At 35.0% G+C, this 25737-nt stretch overlaps 1 long non-coding RNA gene across 1 annotated transcript; it reads right to left on the bottom strand.

The window, feature by feature from the left end:
* Positions 1-2529: 2529 nt before the first annotated feature.
* LOC116596551 lies at positions 2530-20243 on the bottom strand. Its single transcript, XR_004288172.1, has 3 exons — positions 20199-20243; positions 8657-8661; positions 2530-2608 (listed from the first exon to the last, which is right to left on the bottom strand). It is a non-coding gene; the product is annotated as an uncharacterized LOC116596551 (long non-coding RNA).
* Between the last annotated feature and the right edge of the window lie 5494 nt (positions 20244-25737).

The raw sequence follows: 25737 nt of genomic DNA, 5'->3' as shown, positions 1-25737 counted from the left end.
GCTTCCCGGGGGAATTCTACCAAACATTTAAAGAAGAACTAATTCCTATTCTCCTGAAACTGTTCCAAAAAATAGAAATGGAAGGAAAACTTCCAAACTCATTTTATGAGGCCAGCATCACCTTGATCCCAAAACCAGACAAGGATCCCATCAAAAAAGAGAGCTATAGACCAATATCCTTGATGAACACAGATGCGAAAATACTCAACAAAATACTAGCCAATAGGATTCAATAGTACATTAAAAGGATTATTCACCACGACCAAGTGGGATTTATTCCAGGGCTGCAAGGTTGGTTCAACATCCGCAAATCAGTCACTGTGATACAACACATCAATAAAAGAAAGAACAAGAACCATATGATACTCTCAATAGATGCTGAAAAAGCATTTGACAAAGTACAGCATCCCTTCCTGATCAAAACTCTTCAAAGTGTAGGGATAGAGGGCACATACCTCAATATCATCAAAGCCATCTATGAAAAACCCACCGCAAATATCATTCTCAATGGAGAAAAACTGAAAGCTTTTCCGCTAAGGTCAGGAACACGGGAGGGATGTCCATTATCACCACTGCTATTCAACATAGTACTAGAAGTCCTAGCCTCAGCAATCAGACAACAAAAGGAAATTAAAGGCATCCAAATCGGCAAAGAAGAAGTCAAATTATCACTCTTCGCAGATGATATGATAGTATATGTGGAAAACCCAAAAGACTCTGCTCCAAAACTGCTAGAACTTATACAGGAATTCAGTAAAGTGTCAGGATATAAAATCAATGCACAGAAATCAGTTGCATTTCTCTACACCAACAGCAAGACAGAAGAAAGAGAAATTAAGGAGTCAATCCCATTTACAATTGCACCCAAAACCATAAGATACCTAGGAATAAACCTAACCAAAGAGGCACAGAATCTATACTCAGAAAACTATAAAGTACTCATGAAGGAAATGGAGGAAGACACAAAGAAATGGAAAAATGTTCCATGCTCCTGGATTGGAAGAATAAATATTGTGAAAATGTCTATGCTACCCAAAGAAATCTACACATTTAATGCAATTCCTATCAAAGTACCATCCATCTTTTTCAAAGAAATGGAACAAATAATTCTAAAATTTATATGGAACTAGAAAAGACCTCGAATAGCCAAAGGGATATTGAAAAAGAAAGCCAACGTTGGTGGCATCACAATTCCGGACTTCAAGCTCTATTACAAAGCTGTCATCATCAAGACAGCATGGTAGTGGCACAAAAACAGACACATAGATCAATGGAACAGAATAGAGAGCCCAGAAATAGACCCTCAACTGTACAGTCAACTAATCTTCGACAAAGCAGGAAAGAATGTCCAATGGAAAAAAGACAGCCTCTTCAATAAATGGTGCTGAGAAAATTGGACAGCCACATGCAGAAAAATGAAATTGGACCATTTCCTTACACACAAAAATAGACTCAAAATAGATAAAGGACCTCAATGTGCGAAAGGAATCCATCAAAATCCTTGAGGAGAACACAAGCAGCAACCTCTTCGACCTCAGCCGCAGCAACATCTTCCTGGGAACAACGCCAAAGGCAAGGGAAGTAAGGGCAAAAATGAACTATTGGGATTTCATCAAGATCAAAATCTTTTGCACAGCAAAGGAAACAGTTAACAAAATCAAAAGACAAATGACAGAATGGGAGAAGATATTTGCAAACGACATATCAGATAAAGGACTAGTGTCCAAAATCTATAAAGAACTTAGCAAACTCAACACCCAAAGAACAAATAATCCAATCAAGAAATGGGCAGAGGACATGAACAGACATTTCTGCAAAGAAGACATCCAGATGGCCAACAGACACATGAAAAAGTGCTCCATATCACTCGGCATCAGGGAAATACAAATCAAAACCACAATGAGATATCACCTCACACCAGTCAGAATGGCTAAAATAAACAAGTCAGGAAATGACAGATGCTGGCGAGGATGCGGAGAAAGGGGAACCCTCCTACACTGTTGGTGGGAATGCAAGCTGGTGCAGCCACTCTGGAAAACAGCATGGAGGTTCCTCAAAATGTTGAAATAGAACTGCCCTATGACCCAGCAATTGCACTATTGGGTAGTGCAAAAGATACAAACCTAGTGATACAAACATAGTGATCCAAAGGGGCACGTGCACCCGAATGTTTATAGCAGCAATGTCCACAATAGCCAAACTATGGAAAGAACCTAGATGTCCATCAACAGATGAATGGATCAAGAAGAGGTGGTATATATACCAATGGAATACTATGCAGCCATCAAAAGAAATGAAATCTTGCCATTTGCGACAACATGGATGGAACTAGAGCGTATCATGCTTAGCGAAATAAGTCAAGCAGAGAAAGACAACTATCATATGATCACCTGACATGAGGAAGTGGTGATGCAACATGGGGGCTTAAGTGGGTAGGAGAAGAATAAATGAAACAAGATGGGATTGGGAGGGAGACAAACCATAAGTGACTCTTAATCTCACAAAACAAACTGAGGGTTGCTAGGGGGAGGGGGTTTGGGAGAACGGGGTGGGATTATGGACATTGGGGAGGGTATGTGCTTTGGTGAGTGCTGTGAAGTGTGTAAACCTGGTGATTCACAGACCTGTACCCCTGGGGATAAAAACATATGTTTATAAAAAATAAAAAATTAAAAAAAATATGGTAAAGTATACATTATATGTGAGAATCTAACAAATTAAGCTTAAAAAGATAATATTATAAGGAAAATTAACAGATATAGATTGCAAAAAATTTTTTGTCAGTATCAGTAAGCGACTGATTTTATTACAAATATAAAAAGAACAATGACCAGGCAACAGAAATAAAAGTGGGGGATTGTGAATTTAAAAAAAATAATTAATAGGCATTTTGAAGAGAAAAGTATGTGACTAACAGGTATTTGAAAAGATGATCAACCTCACTAATGAATAAGATATGTAAAAATTAAATTAAAAATGCACCTGTCCAAATGTTTAGCATGGCCTGTAAGTGGGAAAGTAGACCTTTTTTTTTCTGTGACTGAAAAAATAAACATGTCGCAATAACCTGGTAGCACATAGTTAAATTAGGTTTACTTAAGACCCATCAAATCCACTGCTGGATATGGTAGCAAACACAAATGCTCACATGAGTCTTAAGGTCACAGCATAAAGGTTGTAGCAGATCTGTTTGTGATAGCATCAAATTAGAAGCAATGAGTGAGAATGCCAAAGAAATACTATGTATCATTAAAAATATTCCATAATCTTGGTAATTGTAAGCACATTAGAAATCAGACTGACATTTTGAGGTTGTATTTCTGACCTTCTCTGTCTGCATGTGTGTATACAGCTTGGGTTCCTTAGAAAGGATAAGGCAAGATATTAACTTATTTATCTGTGCTATACCAACCCTTATATTATGTTGTGCTACATTTTATGTATTTCAAGTGATATTAAATTATTGCCAAGAGTTCTTTGTTTTTTTTCGTATAAAAGTATCATATTGTTTTCCTATAACTGTGTGCTTGGTATCCACATGGAAGTGATTTAAATATTATCTTCAATAATCCACTGTGTTTTACCTCACAGACTGGTCATGAGGGGAGGCTAGGAAATGTTTAGAATGGATTCAATCAGCCCTGACCTGTTATTACCTGTAGAAGAAGGTTTACTCCACAATAATCTGTATGTATGGCTGGTGTGTGGCCTCTGCAATGACGATATCCTATCCTCATAATCTCATGCTCAATTTGCTACAGATTTCTAAAAGAGGAAATTGGTCCCACTCCAGTTGATCCGCATTCTCTTTAATACATGGGAAAATTCCACAATGACTCACACTTGGCCTTTTCCATTATGCCAATTCCATGCCCTTTTAGAAATCTGGTTTCTAAATTTGCTTTATGATAATACAGCTATGCCAATGGTGTTCTTATGTAGTGCTTTGATGATAAAGGTCACTCATTCTCTCCAAGGAGCCCTTAAGGACCAAATATGCCTTAAAAGCCCAGAAATATTTCAACCACGAAAAGTAAAATAACCCATTTAATAAAACATTATCAGCTAAAGGATATTTAAAAGCTTCAAAAAAAAAAATAAAAAACAAAAACTTCCCACTTAATTGACCACATGAAGTCTCCACTTGAGCTCAATTGCCCTGTTTTATGGGTATTTGTGTCATTAGAGTTTAAGAGCAGACAGATTTGGAGAAAAAAATGTATACAACTAAAGAGCATCAGCATTGTTTTAATTTGTATTTGTGGTTCAGTTCATAACCTAACAGCAAAATGGCAGCCAAAACACTTCTAACAGTCACGGAGATTTTAACAAATTTAAATTATATAGCACATGAGCACATAGTATAGATGAGCTAATAAATGGAAAACAATCTGTAATGCACAGATACACACTAATATATTTGTTACCTAATTCAAGGAAATGGGGTAGTAAGGGCTAATTTAGCTACTCATTATCTGTAAAGATTAAAATAAGGATCTTAATTAAAAGTGGTTAATTTTAAATATATATGTATTGGTCAACACATGTCTTGGTCAATTTCCCCCGCCATTTTCTTTTAATAGGCAGTAATTTAAAGAATATGGTTCAAAGGTGACACACAAATAGAGTAAATTAAAAAAACAACAACCCTGTAACTTTCAAATATCCAAATATTTGATAATCATCAAATCTAACAACATAAAAATTGAAAAAGAAAAGAACGTTCTGCAGTAGAACTTAAAAATAAGCAAAAGAGAATATAAGTGAATTTAATATCACAATATATAATATTTGCAACATGTACATTGTGATGATGACACAAAATTAGCAACTTGTACATGGCAATTTGATTACCAGTAACTAAGTAATTAGGGGATGTCCCCTAACACAGAGTATAAAAAATATATTATCACCTGAATAATGAATAGTTATAACTCTATCGAGTACCTTAAATTCATTTCAAGGTACTCTCTTGTAAAACTAACTTTGACCAAAACAATATCATTCAGGAAGGCAGCTTGGAAGACATAGGAAGTTTTTAGACTAGAGACGAAAAGACACACTGGAGGAAAAATATCTGTGTTTTCAGTTATTTCAAGTATTGCTATCTCCTAGACTTATTTAAGTTATGACATGTAGTGAGACAGCCATATTAGGACCGTTAACTAGACATTGTAGAAGGGCAGATTTGATTCAGTATTTAAAATTAATTTTTCTCATTAGTGCCACCAGCAAAATCTCATGAGAGAAAATTCTCAAGGCCAAGTTGATAACATGCCAAGATATCTATAGTAAATAGCAGGATGACTCTACATGATCATGAGATTTTTTTCTAACTCTAGAAACTTAGAATTACCTATTTCTATAACAACTTGGTTAATGCTAAGTCAACTTATGATATATATTTATTACTAACATATATTAACTATAGCATATATTTTATTTCACATATTATATCTTAGTTTTTTGATCCCTTCATTAAAGAATGCAAATTCTTCTAATTAAGAATGTGTAATAGTAAATTCTATGTAGCTTATTAATGAATACTTCTGAATAAAGTTGCACATGGAAAAAGTTAAATAAATAAAAGTTCTCAAAAATATAAATCAAAATAGAAAATAGTTACATTTACAGAGCAACTTTCTAATTTAGTGTATCATTTATTGCTAATGTATACAATTCAATTATAACACTTCATTTGTTGAAGAAATTTTCTAAACACTTTTACCTGTTCTGAGGAGTCAGGATAGGTTTTCCTGAGGAACTGACACATGGAAATCTGAAGAATAACTAGAAGACAAACAATAAAAGGTGAAAGGCAGGATTGTTTAGGAAGGGCCAGGACTTTTCAGGTGGGGCGACTGGTATGCAAAAACTTTCATTTGGAAGAGAGTATGGCAAGATGGATAACTAAATGATTTCTAATTAGAATGCCACAAAAATGAAAAGAAGGTAGAAAAGAAATATACCAGAAGGCAGAGGTAGAATACATAGGACATATAATGAGCTAAGAAGGATTTTGATAATTACTTTCATAAAAATGAGGAAGCATTACATAGTTTAAAGTAGGACATTTTAAAATCTTGTTTGTTTCCTTGTTTAAGATTACTAATTTTTCATTCATTTTTTTTTTTCCTAGTTGGGAGTACTAGTTGTAGCATTGCAAGAAAAAAATATAAAAGGCATCCAGATTGGTAAGGAAGAAATAAACTGTCACTATCTGCAGATGAAACAATATCTTATCTAGAAAAACCTAAATATCCCACCAAAAAAAGAACACCTGTTAGAACTAGTAAATGAATTCTGTAAAGTTATGGGATACAAAATAAATACATAGGAATCTATTAAATTTCTAGATGTGAATAATGAAATCAGAAGAAGAGAGATTACTACAACAATCCCATTTACAATTATACCAAAAAGAATAAAATACTTAGGAATAAATTTAACCAAGGAAATGAAAAAATTGTGTTCCAAAAAACATATGACACTGATGAAAGAAGAAATTCAAGATGACACACACAAATGATAAGATATTCCATGCTCACAGTTGGAAGAACTGATATTGTTAAAATGTCCATACTACCCAAAGCAACTTATATTCAATTCAATCCCTATCAAAATACCAATAACATTTTTCACTGAACTAGGATCAATAATCCTCAGGTTTGTATGGAACCACAAGACTTCAAATGGCCAAACCAATCTTGAGAAAGAAGAACAAAGTTAGAGCTAACAATCCTAGATTTCAAGAATCTATAGTACTCAAAACAGTGTGGTACCAGCACAAAAAGAAACATACAACAGTGCGACCAGATAGAGAACCCAGGAATAAACCCATGTCTATATGGTCAACAAATCTATGACAAATGAGGAAAGAATATACAATGTGGAAAAGGCAGTCTTTTCAATAAATGGTGCTGGGAAAACTGGACAGCTACATGAAAAAGAATGAAACTAGATCACTTTTTTATACCATATATAAAAATAATCTAAAAGGGATTAAGATCTAAATGTGAGAACTGAAACCATAAAACTTCTAAATCGTCTAAAACTTTTTATAGGCAGGAATCTCTTAGACATGGTCTTAGCAGCATATGTATGGATTTGTCTCCTCAGTCAAGGGAAATAGAAGCAAAAAATAAGCCATTAGCACTACACCAAAATAAAAAGCTCTTACACAGCAAAGGAAACTATCAACAAATCAAAAAAGCAACCTACCGAATGGAAGAAGATATCTGCAAATGATATATCTGATAAGGGGGTTAAACCCAAAATATATAAGGAATTTATACAGTTCAACACCAAAAAACTAAATAATCTGACTTAAAAATAGACAGAAGGCCTAAATAGACATATTGGCAAATGAGACTTACAGATAGCAAACAGACACGTGAAAAGATGCTCAACATCCTTAATCATCAGGGAAATGCCATTTGATATGATAATGAGATATCACCTCACATCTGTCGGAATGGCTAATATCAAAAGACAAGAAATAACAAGTGTTGGAGAGGATATGGAGAAAAAGGAGCCCTTGTGCAGTTTGTGAAAATGTAAATTGGTGCAAATACTGTGAGAAACAATTCCTCAAAAAATAAAAAATAAAAAATACCATACGATCCAATTATTATATTACTGGATGTTTACCCAAAGAAAATGAAAACATTAATTTGAAAAGACACATACATCCCTATGTTTATTGCAGCATTATTTACATTAAACAAGATATGGAAGCAATCCAAGGGTCTATGGATAGATGAACAAATATAGAAGACGTGATACGTGTATACAATGGAATATTACTTAGCCACAAAAAATGAGATCTCACCATTTGCAATAGTATAGACAGACCTAGAAAGTATTGTAAGTGAAATTAATTCAGATAGAAAAAAATACCATATGATTTTGCTTACATATGGCACCTAAGAGAACCAAACCAACCAAACATTAGAGATTTAAATACAGAGAACAAACTGGTGGTTGACAGAGGGGATGTAGATGGGCAGGGATAGGTGAAATAGGTTAAGGAGAATAAAAGGTACAAAAATATCTAGTTATAAAATACATCAGTCAAAAAGATGAAAAGTATAGCAAAGGGAACATAGTCAATAATAATACAGTATGGTGACAGATGTTGATTACACTTATGGTGGTGAGCACTGACTAATGTACAGAATTGTTGAATCACTATGTTGCATACCTAAAAGTAATATTTACTAACATTGTATGTCACCTGTACTTCCATTAGAAATATATATATTTTTCAAAATCTATTTTTTAGTTAGGCAGGGAAAAGTATAGATACAGGGGGTCTGGTTAGATGATGAGCACAAATGAGATTATTTTGGTTGTGACTGTGTTGGGGACAAAGGAGGGGTAGAGAAGAGACAGGGGAGATATTTAGGCTATAGAATTGCCAAAAGACAGAACAGCTGTTTGTACTTTAAATCTTAAAATGTATGCTCTTTCAAAATACTCTCAACTTTATATGGAACCTATTTCTAACACGGAGTTTTCAAGGCAATCTTAAAGTTGACAACTGCAGTAATCTATAGTTTCTATGGAAACAGTAGTCTTAAACAAGTTCTGGTTTTTGCAGCCTGCAAGAGAGGATGACCTATAGTTGATGTACATCAACTCTAGGTGTATTTACTTGGTCTCTGAACATTCCCAGCATGTTAGCAAGGCTATATTTCAACAACCATCTTTTCATTTCATGTACGAAAAGCACTCTTTGATGACTGCCCTTGTTACCTGTCTTGTAACCTTGCCTTTAGCCGAAAACACAGCATATTGATTATGATGAATTATTCAGAATTTCACCATACTGTGTTTGTATGTGTTGGGAACATCAAGGAGAATATATTCACTGATCATGATGGGTCTTCTCTGCAGGTCACTTGAGCTGGTTTACTTACTTGTTCTGTGCATAACATAGCAGAATGGAAAATCTGAAAGTAGCAGAGCAGGCAAGAAATGGAAAGAATAAATTTCAGTATTTATTTAGTCCCTATGAGGAAAGGAAGTAACTATTTATGAGGGATCGGGATATTCCATTTACTAAAGTTAATACTGTTTCTAGTTAGATTCACGTGGTTTAGCAAGCCAATACACCAACCTCTATACATTGCTTTGATAAAATACCATCCAAAATTACTTACCTGCCTTGCTTCTATTCCTGGTCTCATTCAGCAATGCTTTTATGCCAATAGTGATTTTCTACAGGAATTCTAGAACTCCTAAGATTTTGTCTCTTTAGGTAAAATCTTCCAATGCACTGCTTCTATTTCACTTTCCATTCTTTGCTCTCTGCATGTATGTGACTAAGGCCTTTTTACATTAACATTGTGTCTCTCTTTCCTGACTATCAATTCTGTTCTGACTTCATCCCTCTGGATAGCTGTAATGGTTAATATTAAGTACCAACTTCTCTAGGATACAGGGTGCTCAGATTATTGCCTTAACGTTGTATCTGCATGTATCCATTAAGGTGTTTATGGATGAAATTAGCATTTGAATAGGCCTCTTCAGTGTGGGTGGTCATTAGCAACCAACTAATGGCCTGAATAAAACAAAGGGCAGAGGAAGGGAGAGTTTGCCCCTTCTTCTAACTAATGGTATTATCTATGACTCAGACTTCTGCTCTCTGACTAGGATTCACACTACTGACTCCCATGATTCTCACGACTTCAGACTGAACCTAAATTACACCACTGGCTTTCTTGGGTCTCTAGACAGCAAAAAGCAGAGTGTAGAACTTTTCAGCCTTATGTGTGAGCTAATGTCTCATAATAAACAAACAAACAATAAACAAAATGTTGTATGTATTTTCTGTTGGTTCTATTTCTCTGGCATACTGACTAATAGAATTGTTCATTATCAGAATTCCAAAAAACTATTTGTATAAACCAGGACCAAACCAAACCCTGGATACCCAGGGGCAGATCTCAAGCAGTACCCCCACTTCACTCTTTTGTTCACTGTAATCATTTTCTACTGATACCAATAAGAATTATCACAAACTTAGTGACATAAAACACACACACACACAGATCATCTTATAGTTATGTAGGTTAGAAGTGCAATGCATGTCTCACTAAGCTAAAATCAAGGTATTGTCAAAACTGTTCCTTTCTAGAGGTTCTAGAGGAACATTCATACCCTTGCCATTTCTAGATTTGAGATGCCTCTGCATTCTTTGATTTGTTACCCTTTCCCATCTGTAGAGCCAGCAACAAGGAGCTGAAGTCTAACAATGTAAACTATATGATCTTGCTTCTGTCAACACGTGTCTTTCTCTGACCATAGCCAGGAAAGTTTCTCTAACTTTTAAGGATTTGTATGCTTTGCTTGGGCTCACCAGGATAAACCAGGATTTTTCCCATCTCAAGTTCCTTAACTTTAATCACATCTGCAAAGTCTCTTTTACCATGTAAGTAACAAATTCTAGATGATTTCAGGTTCTAGGGATTAGAGCATTGATATCTTTAAGGGGACATCATTCTGCCTACCACAAATTCCTTAACTTGTAATTTGGTGAAATTTTGAATCCAGTTGAAAAAGTGAGGACTAGATACAACTCTTTCAATGACAGAACATTTGTGAATTATAATAATGATCCTCATCACCACCATCACCATGATCAACACCACCATCATCATCTGCTTAATGAGACCTTAGAAAAGTCAGTAGTTTTGAAACTAGGAAAGTAGTTTTACAATGGATACCATTCTCATTTCCATTTTACAGATGATCCAACAGTAGCAGGGAAAAGTGGCTAGATAACTTGTCAAGATAACGCTGAATTATTACATCAGTACTCATATTAGATAAAATATAAGATCTCTCTAAAGAGTATGCAAGGTAGACCTTTAAAGTTAAACAACAGAGTCAGGCCATTTCTGAAGGAGATGAAGACATGGCACAGGGATGATTTCTATTCTACTTTTATTCCAGAATGATCCAAATATATTCAATCTTTTGACATCTCTTAACCCTGATATGCTTTTCCTCATCTCAAATAAACAGAAGTACAGGTACAAGAATAGGTCTGAAGTAAGAATTGCTCATAAATTGGATTCATGGCAGGATTCTCAAAGGGTTCTGGCGTAGCCAAGGTTCACCCTATAGAAATTAAAATCATTATTGAAACTATAATTTGGTGGCCCATCCCATTTAATTCCTGAAAGTAGTATGTATTCAAACTATTATTAATTAATAACATAGAATTATACATTTAGAATTATTTAAAATTTTTTGGTCTAAATGGGCAAGACTATTTATTGAAGTCAAGTACATGTTTACATCAAGTTTAGGTGTTGGTCTCACTATTTGGCCAAATTCTGCTTTATGGATTTTTCTCCAGTGTCCGCCCATTCAGAGAGCTAATCACTCTCATTTCTCTCATTGTTGAATATTGTGTCTGAACAAAGATTATAGGGTTGGGTGCATATGATTATATCTAGTCATTATAATATCAGTAATGGTAACATCAGTAATGGCAATAAGCCTTTTTTGTTTTTGAACATAATATGTAAATATTCATTTTCAAATAAAGTATCTTAAATACAATGGAGAGTAAAAACATCTCCTTATTAGCATTTGCTTAGAATTTCCATCAGTTATATTACAAATTTATTTTATTACACATATAAAATGTTGCACTGAAAATAATTCTTAAACTAAAAACTAGTTAATTAAATTTAAAAAGTAATAAAATATATTACTACTTTCATAATAAATAGATAAATAAGTTAACATGAATATCAACAAGATATAGTAACTGTACATTTAAGAACACAGTATTTGAACCAAATGTATTTGTAATATTTTAAATGATTTTATGAAATAGAATAATGAAGATTGTATTACAATTCTAGTCTCTGTAAAATTATTTGGAGTATTAAATTCAAAATATTAATATAATCTTTGAAAAACCTAAGTTTTAGTTATTTCATTTTATTTAGATAATCAATCTTTGAAGAAAAAAGTCTGGTTTGAAGATATTTCATATCTTGTGAAGATGAATTGAAGGCAGATTGTCAATTGGCTACCTTAAATTTTAAAAGAAAAAATTCACAAGACAATGTTAATAACCTCTCGATTTAGGCATGATTAAGAATATTAACAAGTTGAAGAAAAGAAAAAATATACTAAAAATGTGAAATATTTGCTAAATATTTTGCATTTTCTGATCAAACTTCAAAGCTTCTTGATCAAACTTTAAAGCTTTCTTCAGAAAGACAAATTCTTCCAGTGTTGAATATGGGGTCTTTACCTTAATCCATTATTATTAGATGCAAAGGTAAGCTTAATAATTTGTCTGTAACATTCACATCAGCAGTGCCCTGTATTGGTAAAAGCAGTAAAAAGAATCCTTGCCCCTGAACTGCACTTATGCTAAGTGAAATAATTCAGTCAGAAAAAGACAGATACCATATGATTTCAATCATATGTGGATTTTAAGAAACAAAACAGATGAAAATGGGGGAAAAACAAAAAGAGAGGGCAAACCAAAAAAAAGATTCTGAACTCTAGAGAACAAACTGAGGGTTGCTCGAAGGGAGATGAGCAAAGATGGGCTAAATGAGTGATAGATATGATGGAGTGCAATTGTGATGAGCACTGGGTAGTGTGTGGAAGTACTGAATCACTAATTTCTACTCCTGAAACTAATATTTCATTATATATTAACTAACTGGAATTTAAGTAAAAACTTGAAATTACAAAGAAAAACTAACATAATAACCTCTGCAGTTAAAATTCCTTTATATCTAAATATGTAGATATGACATATATAAAAGCAAAAACAACTTACATATTATCATATATTATACCATTTCTGCAAATTCACACACAGACACCACCCCCATGAGATAGCCTTGAAAGATTTTCATTAAGATATTATTAATTTTTATACAATGGATTATTTGTGTTGATGTTACTCTTCTCTGTGATTTTCCCCTCTTTTGTTTTAGTAGTTCTCATTTTAGAAAAAGAATAATTACTCTAATCTTAGGTTCATTTATTTTTATTTAAATTCCCCTATTAATTAGTGAAGGAAAGGTTTTTAAAATATGTTGTTGGGGCCCCTGGTGGCTCAGTTGGTTAAGCGTCTGCCTTCGGCTCAGGTCATGATCCCAGAGTCCTAAGATCAAGTCCCACATCAGTTTCCCTCTCAGTGGGGAGTCTGCTTCTTCCTCTCCCTCTGCCTCTCTCCCCAGCTTCTACTCCCTCCCTCAAATAAATAAATAAAATCTTTTTTTTTAAAAGATTTTATTTATTTATTTGACAGAGAGAAATTACAAGTACACTGAGAGGCAGGCAGAGAGAGAGAGAGAAGGAAGCAGGCTCCCTGCTGAGCAGAGAGCCCGATGCGGGACTCGATCCCAGGACCCTGAGATCATGACCTGAGCCGAAGGCAGCGGCTTAACCCACTGAGCCACCCAGGCACCCCAATAAATAAAATCTTTTAAAAAAATGTTGTTAATATGTATTTTCTGGGTACATGTCCTTTGCTTATTTTCTTTTTATCTATTATATTACAAAATTATAAATATTCCCTATATATTAAAGATGTCAACGCTTTATGTGAATATTTTAAAAAAAAGTGTTAAATTGTTTTTATTGTTCAATATTGTTAATGCAGTTCTTCCAGACTGAAAATCTAGGTAAACATGTTTTCAATTTCATTAATTTCTTTCTTTTTTAAAAAATATATATGTTATTTATTTATCTGAGAGAGAGAAAAAGAGAGTACTAATGGGGAGAAGAGCAAAGGAAGAAGCAGTCTCTTCCCTGAGCTGGGAGCCAGATGTGGGGCTCAATTCCAGGGCCCTGAGATCATGACCTGAGCCAAAGCCAGATGCATAATTGACTGAACTACCAAGGCACCCCTATTAACTTTTTTCTTCAAAGATTTTTACTTTATGAAATATATAAAAAGGCTTTATTCATCTCTCTCTCTCTCTCTTTTTTTTTTTTAAGATTTTATTTATTTACTGGACATAGAGAGAGACCACAAGTAGGCAGAGAGGCAGGCAGAGAGAGAAGAAGGGAAGCAGGCTCCCCACTGAGTAGAGAGCCCGATGTGGGGCTCGATCCCAGCACCCTGGGATCATGACCTGAGCTGAAGGCAGAGGCTTAACCCACTGAGCCACCCAGGTGCGCCTCATTCATCTCTTTTTAAAATAATTTACTTGTATTTTTTTTTTGAATGGGATTTTTAGAAATTTAATTATAAATATATAAGGGCATCAGTTTTTAGTAAGGAATAGGGTGAATCCATATAGTATAGTATATAAAATAGATATGCTGTATCAATGTACACCCATCATTGGTTAAAAAAAGATACTATTCTGCTAAGAGATATTGATAATGTGGGAAGCTTTGCATGTATAGTGAGTGACAGGGGATTTATGGAAAACCTCCATAACTTCCTCTCACTTTTGTTATAAACCTAGAACTGCTCCAAAAAATTAAATCTTACAAAAAACAAAAGAAAGAAAGAAATCATGCAGAATTACTGAAGATGGTACTATGCTCTAGGTCAAGTAAACTAGGCCTCCATCTACTTTCTGGCACTAAATAAATGTACAGCCTTGGGTGAAATCATCTCTCTCCATTGTCTCTACATGAAGAAGATGAATTACTTAAGATTTAGGTTTTCAGTGATGTCCTTAAAATTATAGTATAAGGGGCACCTGAGAGGCTCAGTGGGTTAAAGCCTCTGCTCAGGTCATGATCCCAGGGTCCTGGTCATGATCCCAGGGCCTGGGATCAAGCCCCACATCAGGCTCTCTGCTCAGCAGAGAGCCTGCTTCCCTTCCTCTCTCTCCGCCTGCCTCTCTGCCTACTTGTGATCTCTGTCAAATAAATAAATAAAAATTAAAAAAATTAAAAAACTATAGTATAAAATGTTAATAATAATTATCGTGTATTTTCTATTTTAGAGAGATTTCTACTACTATCCTTTGATCTTAAAACTCATCTCGAGAAATATATTATCTTCTCTAGTTTATATACAGGAAACTGAAATCTAAATAAGTCAAATTAATTGCCCACAAACCTAGTAAAAGCAGAGAGAGAAACTGAACTATACCCTAAACCCTTAATGGAACACCCCAAAGAAAAGTTTCTAAACTAATCACTTGGAGAAGCTGAATTCACAAGGCTGTCTAGGTTTAAAAGCGTGAACAAATAACTCAGCATAATGATGTTAGATGCCCTGTTCATGCTAAGCTTGTTTTATTTGGAGAAGCATGCACATTACCCCTTCTATGACCTGAGAAGAATGTGGCAAGCTTTTTCCTTTGAATTATCTTTTGGCAAGAGAAGACTGTTCCAAGGACAGAACTTATAATTATCTATCGTTTAAGTTAATACTTCAACAGATAGTTCTCTGGAGGGTGTTTTTTACTATTACTACATTACCCAGGGAATCATTACTGATCCCATTTGCCTTGTTTATAACCACTGAAATGCCAAGTCGATCTGGTAGGTCTAAATCATCCTTAGATAACTAAATAAGTGAAAACAAGAAAGTTTTGGGTTTTTGTTATGCTAGAAAATGAAGTCTTACCAAGGCATGTTTGGAAAAAACAGAACTTTAATTAGGCTCCTTGAAGTGAGAATAATATTGGCATATATTTTTCACTTGTAAATAGTTGTGGTGGGGAAGGCATTTAGTTCTTCAAATGAATCAAATGATGACAAACTGCATGGCACAATGGTCAACTGAAATAATAAGAAGCCATCTATATAGAAAGGCCAAATTAATTGGAAAATAAACACAAAAGGCAATTTTTTTTGCTATTATTCACCAAATGTGTTTTGTCAAACCAGATACCTCTCTTGGCTGTTTTTCCATTCACAGCCTAGATGTGGTCATTCCTTAAGTAATTATGTTCGGCCCTCATTACACTTTACAGGTTTTCTTTGAAAAGCCTCATCCATATGACCATGGTTTCAGCTATCACCTTATTTTGATGTTGCCTTCATTTTGTGCTAAATGTGCATAGACTAGTTTCTTAGATCCCAACACTGGTATCCAGTTGGGTACTGAACAAATAAACCTACAATTTTCATTACAACATTTCCAAAACTTTGGTTAATAAAACAAGTATGTAGTGACAAGAGATAGTAAAATGGGACTGGATCTAGCTTCATGCTGCTTATGTTTAAATCCTGGCTTGTTTGGCAAATGAATGAATGAATCTTTATGTGTTGAAGATTACACATATGTAAAATGGTAGTAAAGATGATGTAAATTATTCAATAATACACATGCAACACTCAGTGCCTGGGAACTTATTAACTTATTAACTCCATAAACATTTAGTTATGATAATTGTTAGATGTATGTATAACCTGACCATCTCCCTACAAGGTAGATAGTATGATCTCTATTTTCAGCATGAGGTAATTGAAACTCAGAGTGGTTTAGTTATTCGTTCTGGTAACTAAGACACCAAGTGGCCAATCCAGGATTGGGTGTATGTGATTCAGGAATTCTTAATTTGTCCCCCTACTTCTGTAACTTCCTAGATTCTCCCCTGCCATGTAACATATCCTAATATACATTCATTGGACAGTTTCTCTTAATTCCCCTCTGTTGTTTACTTCACATGAAGTTATATTTTCCTGTTTTCAAAGTCCCACCTTTTTCTTTTCATCCATCTCACAGCCTTCTCAGCCATTAGTTTCCTTACTTATTCTCCTTCTTCTCTAATCAATTGTCTCAGAGAAATAGTATGGCCATGAAGAGAATGGAAAGGTGGCACTGAGAAGGATTTGCAAACAAACCTTACTAAAATAACCCTTAAACTCCATGAGTTTCCTCTGTTTATCTACTTCCTCACAGTTTGCTGCCCCTGAAAGCCCAAATCACTTTTCCTTTGTCTTATCAATTCTCTACAAACTTCTTGGTTTTTGAGAGATGCTAGATAAGCCCAAGTGCTTTGAGTTACTCATCACTGATTTTCTCCTACAGGTATGCACACTGCACTTGTTAATAAACTCTGTGTCTCCCTTGGTAATCTGTCTTTGACCATTCTAATTTCTAAAGTACCAGTCAGATAACCTAGAAGGGTGATGAGGAAAGGACTTTTTGTTTGTCTGTTTTATTGTTGTTCTTTTCCCTTTCTACAGGAACTTGCATTAAATTTGGATTAATTTTGGCAATTATTTCTTCAATTTTTTTTCTGTTTATCTTCAGTTTTAGGAACTATTTTACACGTATATTTGACTGCTATCTTACAGCTCACTGATACACAGTTTATTTAAAAAATACTGTGTGTGTGTGTGTGTGTGTGTGTGCGCGCACGTGTGTTTTCCATTTGGATAATGCTTATTATCATGTCTTCAAGCTCACTGATGTTTTCTTCTGCAATGTCTAAATGCCTCTAAATCTATTAGTGTAGTTTACACCTCACAAACTGCAGTTTTCATCTCTTTTTTATCTGAAATTTTATATATTCCCTGCCTCTAATTAACTACTTGCACATGTGGAATACAGTTTTTATGACTCTTTAATAATTGATTTCTTTATTTGAGAGAGAGGGGAAGCCCAGGTTGGGGGAGGGGCATAGGCAGAGATTCTCAAGAATACTTCCTGATGAACACAGAGCCCAACACTGCTCAATCTCACTAACCTGAGATCATGATCTGAGCTGAAACCAAGAGTTGAACACTCAACCAACTGAGCCACCCAGGTGCCCCCAGTCTTCATAATTTTAAATGTATTTCTCCATTAATTCTAACATTTGAGTTAGTTATGGGTTAGTTTCAATTTTGATTGATTTTTCTCCTCATTTTGGCTTATAGTTTTTCTACTTTTTTTTTTCTTTTTCTTTTTTCTTTAAAGATTTTATTTATTTGAGACAGAGAGAGAGCATAAGCAGGGGGAGAAGCAGAGGTATGAGAAGCAGACTCCTTGCTGAGTAGAGAGTCTGATTCAGGGCTCCATCTCAGGACTCTGGGATCATGACCTGAACTGAAGTCAGATGCATACCTGACTGAGCCACACAGGTATCCCTCTACTTTTTTTCTAAGCCAAGTAATATTGATTGGATGGCAGATATCATAAATCTTAACTTTTTGGGTTATGATTATTCCTCTAAATGTTGAGATTTATTCTGGGACAAACCTTATGAATGTGAAATATGTTTGATCCTTTCAGAGGTTTTTTTTAAGATTTTATTTATTTATTTGACAGAGAGAGAGAGAGATCATAAGTAGGCAGAGAGGCAGGCAGAGAGAGAAGGGAAAGCAGGCTCCCTACGTAGAAGAGAGCCTAATGTGGGACTCAATCCTGGGACTCTGAGATCATGACCTGGGCCAAAGGCAGAGGCTTAACCCACTAAGCCACCCAGGCAGTCTTCTTTCAGAGTTTTTGACTTGTTAGTTGGGTCTAGAGCAGTGCTCAATCTAGGATTAATTATTGTCCACGTCTGAGGTAGGACCTTCCTTGTATAATGCCCCATGAATTACAAGTTTTCCTAATCTAAATACTGAGAACAGTCCCAGTGTGACTACTGGGAATTGTTACCTCTAATCCCCTCAGGTGGGTCTTTCTGACTCTTGATAGTAGTATATGCATTCACTCATCAGTACTCAACTGAATGCTCATATGGGACCTTCTGCAGAATCCCAGATGTCCGTTCCCACCTCTCTGGTGCTCTTTCTGTTAACTCTAGTCCCCCTGCTCACCAGACAATCAACTCCTCCTCAACACAAGGACCCTGTCTGACTCACCTCATCTCTCCAGCTGCATTTCAACCTAGTCTTAAGGTGGTTGGCAAATCCTACATCTTATCTCATTTATTTCCCATCTCTCAGGGATTACTGCTTTTCATTATCTGGTGCCCAGTATCCTGCATATGATTGTTTTATTTTGTTGTTGTTGTTTGAAGTGAAATGGTAAATCTGTCTTTAGCAGAAGCAGAAACCTCTACTACTTTTGAGATAATAATGTAGTGATGAAGGAAATTTTTGGAATATCCATTTGCACCTTCCTAATATAGTTATCCCTCATCCCATGGTTCAGTGAATTAATGTAATTCTATCCCATTCAGTCTGTAGCCCAGATATACACCAGGAACTGGAAAAATATAGAGTTAGTCTCTGAACACACTGGCTCCACTAAGCTAAGAACTCAGGCCAACATAACATTTATTACTGGACTTCTATTAGCCCTCATTCAGATCTGTGGACCTCAGGGAGATTTTGAATCCCCTAGAATGCTATAAAATTAGAGTCAATACCTCATAATGCCTGAAAAACCTGCCCATATTTCTTTAATCTATAGCACTACGTTTTACTATACTTTACTATGAAGTTTAGAAAAAATTAGAAATTAAGATTATAGGGAATTTGAGTATGCAATATGGAAACTTTCTACTTTGAAGTTTAGTATGAGGGTTGTTTACCTCTCATATGAAATAACTTAAGACATTTATAATAGGTATTTTTTATAACCATTTTAAATTGATGTTACTTTCTCCTAGAAAAATTATTCAAATAACATTCTTATTACCTCATATATCAAAATTCTGTAATTTGAGTGACTCCAAATACCACTCCTAATTTCTTCACTTACGTTTTGTTCATTTAGTTATTCTTTTCTTCTCTCAACAAATATTTTTATTTGCCTACTATGTGTCAGGAGCTGCTATAACTCCTTCATTTTCAGAGATGAACAAGATAATTTGGGTTCTATCTTTGTGACACAAACATGATATTTAGCTCGCCAACACTGACCAATTTTATGAAAATATTCTGTGATAGATTCCCATGTATAGTATAGATATTGTTATATTTGTTTTATGCCTCCCTATGAGACCATCACCTCTTTGAAAATAAGGAGTATGTTATAATCATGTCTCTATAAAGTACACTACATAATATAAGTATATACATAGAGTTCTTGAATTAAATTTAATTGACGGATTTTAGTTTTGAAATTTGCTGGATTCCTTGGAAACACTGTATTTTTAAAATATAATTCAACATACAAATACATGCACCCACCCACCCATCCACACACCTCCCAACTACTCACCTGGGAAATTACACTGAGATGGTAAGAAGGGATTTCCCCCTCCGCACCCCCAGTACTGATGAGAAAATATGCATTTGATAATAATGTTTGGGGAGGTATGTGATGTGGTGAGTGCTGTAAAGTGTGTAAGCCTGACGATTCACAGACCTGTACCCCTGGGGCAAATAATTTATTATATGTTAATAAAAACAATTAATTTAAAAAAGTCTAGTTAGTAAGTGCAAGGGGAATGATATTAGAATATTTTCATGAGCATCTGGGTGTCTCAGTCATTAAGTGTCTGCCTTTAGCTCAGCCCATGATCCCAGGGTCCTGGGATTGAGCCCCGCATTGGGCTCCCTGCTTGTTGGGAAGCCTGCTTCTCCTCTCCCATTCCCCCTGCTTCTGCCTCCTCTCTTACTGTTTCTCTCTCTGTCAAATAAAAAAAATAAAATATTAAAAAAAATCTACTATTTAAACATAGAGAGGACAAAATGTGAAAAGCTAAATATTGTATTATAAATAATTCTTTATAAGGAAACATGGAAGTTCAGAATTAGAAAACGTTAAGGCTGGAAAAAAAAAACAACTTAGATATTGAAATGTCATACTTTGAATTCTATAACACAAAATTCAGTTTCAAACTATGCATAAATGGTCTCAAAGCCAAACATCTGACATATTTTCCTATAATTAAACAATAAGTAAGCTAAAAATATATATATATTTAACTCCTCAAAACCTATAAGAGTCATATTTTAAAATATCATGGCTTAGTTTGAGTGGTTTAGCAGATGATCTACAGTTTTCATAGCTGATTTAATTAGTGATTTCCTTCTTCTAATGACTGTATAATTATACCATAATGGGAAATGTAGGCTTATGTATATTCATAGAGAATTTGTTACAATAAACAAACCATAATTAACTACAAACCCAAAATACATTTTAATTTATATAAAGGTTTCTTCCATACAATTTACTTTTGTTTATTTAAAAAAAAGATCAAAGTAATAAATACTCATTTCTCAATCTAATGGGCCATATAATGGAAATCCTCTTTTTTGTTTTATTCTATAGTTATTTAGACTGTGTGATATTTTAGTTAATATAATTAATATAATTGCCTCTCATATTATTACACTTATTAGAATAACAGTGCACAGAAAATTATCACATTGCCACATAGAGGACAAATATTTTATTGTTGTTTTTGAGTAAAAAAATGGTATTAATATAAGTATACATATATAATTCATACTTAGCATAATTGTTTAGATTCTAAAATCTTAAACATTTTCCTATCACCCAACAATTTGTTAACCAGTATTATTTGCTACTAACATCAAATTTTCTTTGTACCCACAGAGCATTAATTACAGTATCCATAATATGTACATCTTAAATTCAAACAATATAATTGAATAAATAAATTGAGTTGCATAATAAATATGTGTAAGTGTGTATCATATATGCACTTTATTGTTTAAACAAATGCAAATAAAGATGATAATCTCATTTCCTTGAAAAAAATTTTTTTTTACTTTCTTTCTTTCTTTTTCTTATTAACTTATAATGTATTATTTACCCCAAGAATACAGGTCTGTGAATCATCAGGATTACACATCTCACAGCACTCAACATAGCACATACCCTCCCCAATGTCCATACCCCAGACACCCAATTTCTACCCCCCAGCAAACGTGTTTGTTTTGTGAGATTAAGTGTCTCTTATGGTTTGTCTCCCTCCCGATCCCATTTTGTTTCATTTTTACATTTTTTCCTTACCTACCCCGCCAAGTCCCCCGCCCTGCCTCTTAAATTCCTCATATCAGAGAGATCATATGATAATTGTCTTTCTCTGATTGACTTATTTCGCTCAGCATAATACCCTCTAGTTCCATCCATGTCATTGCAAATGGCAAGATTTCTTTTGATGGCTGCATAGTAATGGAATGTTTCTTTTGTCGAAATAGAAAATACACATTTTTAAAAATGATATGTCAATCATCAATTTGTATGTTAGGATATATAAATCAGATTTTTCCATACTGGTGTGTGAATGTCCTAGAAATTCCATGGTAGTAGGAACTGGAAAATGGATATTATATCTAGTTTCTTTGGGTCTCTAAAGCTCAAAGGTAATACAAATCTATGTTAGGTGAGGTTAATCTGTAGAGAGTAAAACACACACACACACACACACACACACACACACACACACACACACTATGTGATGGTTTGAGGTATTAAATGACTTCAAATATCTGAAATGCTTACCAAATCCAGTGGTTTAGCAGAACAGAATAATAAGATTGAATATCTGTGATCCCCATATTTATATCTAATTCATTTCATTCAATATCTCTGGAGCATTTTCATCCTCATTAGAAGAAAAGTTGAAAGGTAGAAAGGAAAAAAAAATGCAAGAAAGCAGAACCCTTGTCCCTACACACCTCCCAAATTATCTTATTAATTCATTCATTTACTCACTCATTCAACAGACATACAGTTCATAAGAGAGTTTGACCCAAAAAGGTTTTTCCAAAATTTAGCCAAAATGAAACCAATTATCTTTAACTCTTCTTTAGAGGAAGGTGATTGTCTCTGCTTAAGCCCAGGACATTCTATTACAAAAGCCTGAATAAAAGCTAAGCTAGCAATCTGAACTCCTATGGTATGGGAACAGTATTATTGGGAGGCAGCTTGATTTCCCAAGTTGCTTGGGACATTTAAGGATTAAGCCCTAGGCACAGGCATGTTTGACTAACATCACTCCTCAGGGTCACATCTCCCTTGAGGAGGGCTGGTAATGAATGGATCTTCTAATTAGACTTAACAGTGTCAGCTGGGGGAAGCTACTTAGCATAATAAAACTACAGACATAATTGGCCAAGAGGAGGATATGACAATCTTTAGAAAGATTGGGTAAAATCAACTGATTTTTTTTTTAGATTTTATTTATTCATTTGACAGGGAGAAAGATCACAAGTAGGCAGAGAGGCAGGCAGGAGAGAGGGGAGGAAGCAGGCTCCCTCGGAGCAGAGAGCCCCATGTGGGGCTTGATCCCAGAACCCTTGGACCATGACCTGAGCTGAAGGCAGAGGCTTTAACCCACTGAGCCACCCAGGCGCCCCAACTGAATTATTTTTTTTAAGAAACCATTTTCTTAGGGAAATTGATAGATAAAAACAATGATGTTCTCAGTGATTAAGGAGATGGTACCAGGATTCATAATATACATATGCTAAAATATTGAGTTTAGTACTTTAAAATGTATTGATCTATGTGTATGTTGAGTGTTGTTATCAGCAAGATATACAGAATGGACTAGGATCAGAGAAGAAATGCCATAATAGTTATAAAAATAAATAGGTTTGGCCCCACTCTGAAGGGACATCCCTGACTGATAGAGGGCTTCGCTTAGAGTCAGGGTGCACTTTGCCTGGATCGTGGTCGATATATTCAGCTATACATCCTCTCAACCACTTCTCACCAAAATGACTAGGAGGAGGAACACCCAACAGAGGAAAAATTCAGAGACTGTGCCCTCTGCCAAAGAACAATTGGATATGGACATAAACAGTATGTTGGAAAGGGAATTCAGGGTAACAATTATCCACACAATGGCTAGGTTGGAGAAAACCATTAGTGACAACATAGAACATCTAAGGAAGGAAGTGAGAGCCGATCTGACAGAAGTTAAAAAATGCTATCAATGAGATCCAATCTAATCTAAATACTCTTAAGTATCAGCTAGGGTAACTGAGGCAGAAGAGAGAATTAGTGATCTAGAAGACAAACTGATAGAAAAGAAGGATCAGGAGGAGGCCTGGAACAAACAGCTTAGAAGCCATGAAAACAGAATTAGGGAAATAAATGATCCCATGAAACTTTCCAACAACAGAATTATTGGGATCCCTGAAGGGGTGGAGAAAGAGAGAAGACTAGAAGATAGAGTTGAACAAATTCTGGATAAAACAACAGGACTCGTCCATATGCTGTCTACAAGAGACCCATTTGGAACCTAAAGATACATAGATACATCCAGACTGAAAGTAAAGGGATAGGGTAGCATCTTTCATGCCAGCAGGAGTCAAAAGAAAACTGGGGTAGCGATTCTCATATCAGATAAATTAGATTTTAACCTAAAGACTAGTCAGAGATACAGAAGGACGCTATATCATTCTTAAAGGGCCTATCCACCAAGGAGATCTAACAATCGTAAATATTTATGCCCCAGTATGGGAGTAACCAACTACATAAGCCAATCGTTAATCAAAATAAAGAGTCATATTGATGTGAATACATTAATTGTAGGGGATTTTAACATGTCACTCTCAGTAAAAGATCATCCAAGCAGAAAATCAATAAAGAAACAAGAGCTTTGAATAACACATTGGACCAGATGGACCTCATAGATATATACAGAACATACCACTCTAAAACAACAGAATACTCATTCTTCTTGAGCACACATGGAACTTCCTCCAGAATAGACCACATACTGGGTCACAAATCAGGGTTCATCAAATTCCCTGCATATTTTCAGACCACAATGCTTTGAAATTGGAACTCAACCACAAGAAAAAGTGTGGAAGGAGTTCAAACACTTGGAAGCTAAAGACCATCCTACTCAAGAATGTTTGGATCAACCAGGAAATCAATGAAGAACTTAAACAATTCACACAAACCAATGAGAATGAAAACACATCAGTCCAAAACCTATAGGATATGACATGGGTGATCCTAAGGGGGAAATACATAGCCATCCAAGCCTCACTCAAAAAATTTAAAAATCCCAAATACACCAATTCTCTTTACACCTAAAAGAACTGGAAAATCAATAACAAATTAAGCCAACCCCATGCACAAGAAGGGAAATAATGAAGATTAGAGTAGAGATCAATGAGCTAGAAACTAGAGATACAGCAGAACACATCAATGAAACTAGAAACTGGTTCTTTAAAAGAATCAGTAAGATTGATAAACCACTGGTCAAACTAATCCGAAAGAAAAGAGAGAAGACCTAAATTAATAAAATTATGAATGAAAGGGGAGAGATCACGACTAACATGAAGGAGATAAAAACAATCTTCAGAAATTATTATCAATAGTTATATGCCAATCAGTTAATTAACCTAGAAGAAATGGATGCATTCCTGGAAACCTATAAACTTTCAAGACTGAAACAGGAATAAATTGACAACCTGAACAGACCAATAGCTAGTAACAAGATTGAAGCAGTGATTAAAACCTCCCAAAAAACAAGAGCCCAGGACTTGGCAGATTCCCTGGGGAATTCTACCAAACATTCAAAAAGAAGTAACACCTATTCTCCTAAAGCTGATTAAAAAAATAGAAACAGAAGGAAAACTTCCAGACTCTTTCTATGAAGCCAGCATTACCCTGATCCCCAAACCAGGCAAAGACCCCATCGAAAAGGAGAATTTCAGACTAATATCCCTGATGAATACGGATGCCAAGATTCTCAATGAGATCCTAGCTAATAGGATCCAACAGTACATTAAAAAGATTATCCACCATGACCAGGTGGATTTATGGGATGCAAGGGTGGTTCAACATTTGCATCTGCAATATTTGCAGATCAATCAATGTGATAGAACAAATAAATAAGAGAAGAGAGAGGAACCATGTGGTTTTCTCAACTGATGCAGAAAAAGCATTTGACAAGA

This window comes from Mustela erminea, chromosome 7 (assembly GCF_009829155.1).
Source record: "Mustela erminea isolate mMusErm1 chromosome 7, mMusErm1.Pri, whole genome shotgun sequence".
In the NCBI taxonomy this organism is placed as follows: domain Eukaryota; kingdom Metazoa; phylum Chordata; class Mammalia; order Carnivora; family Mustelidae; genus Mustela; species Mustela erminea.
This window is presented reverse-complemented; position numbering and strand designations above follow the sequence as displayed.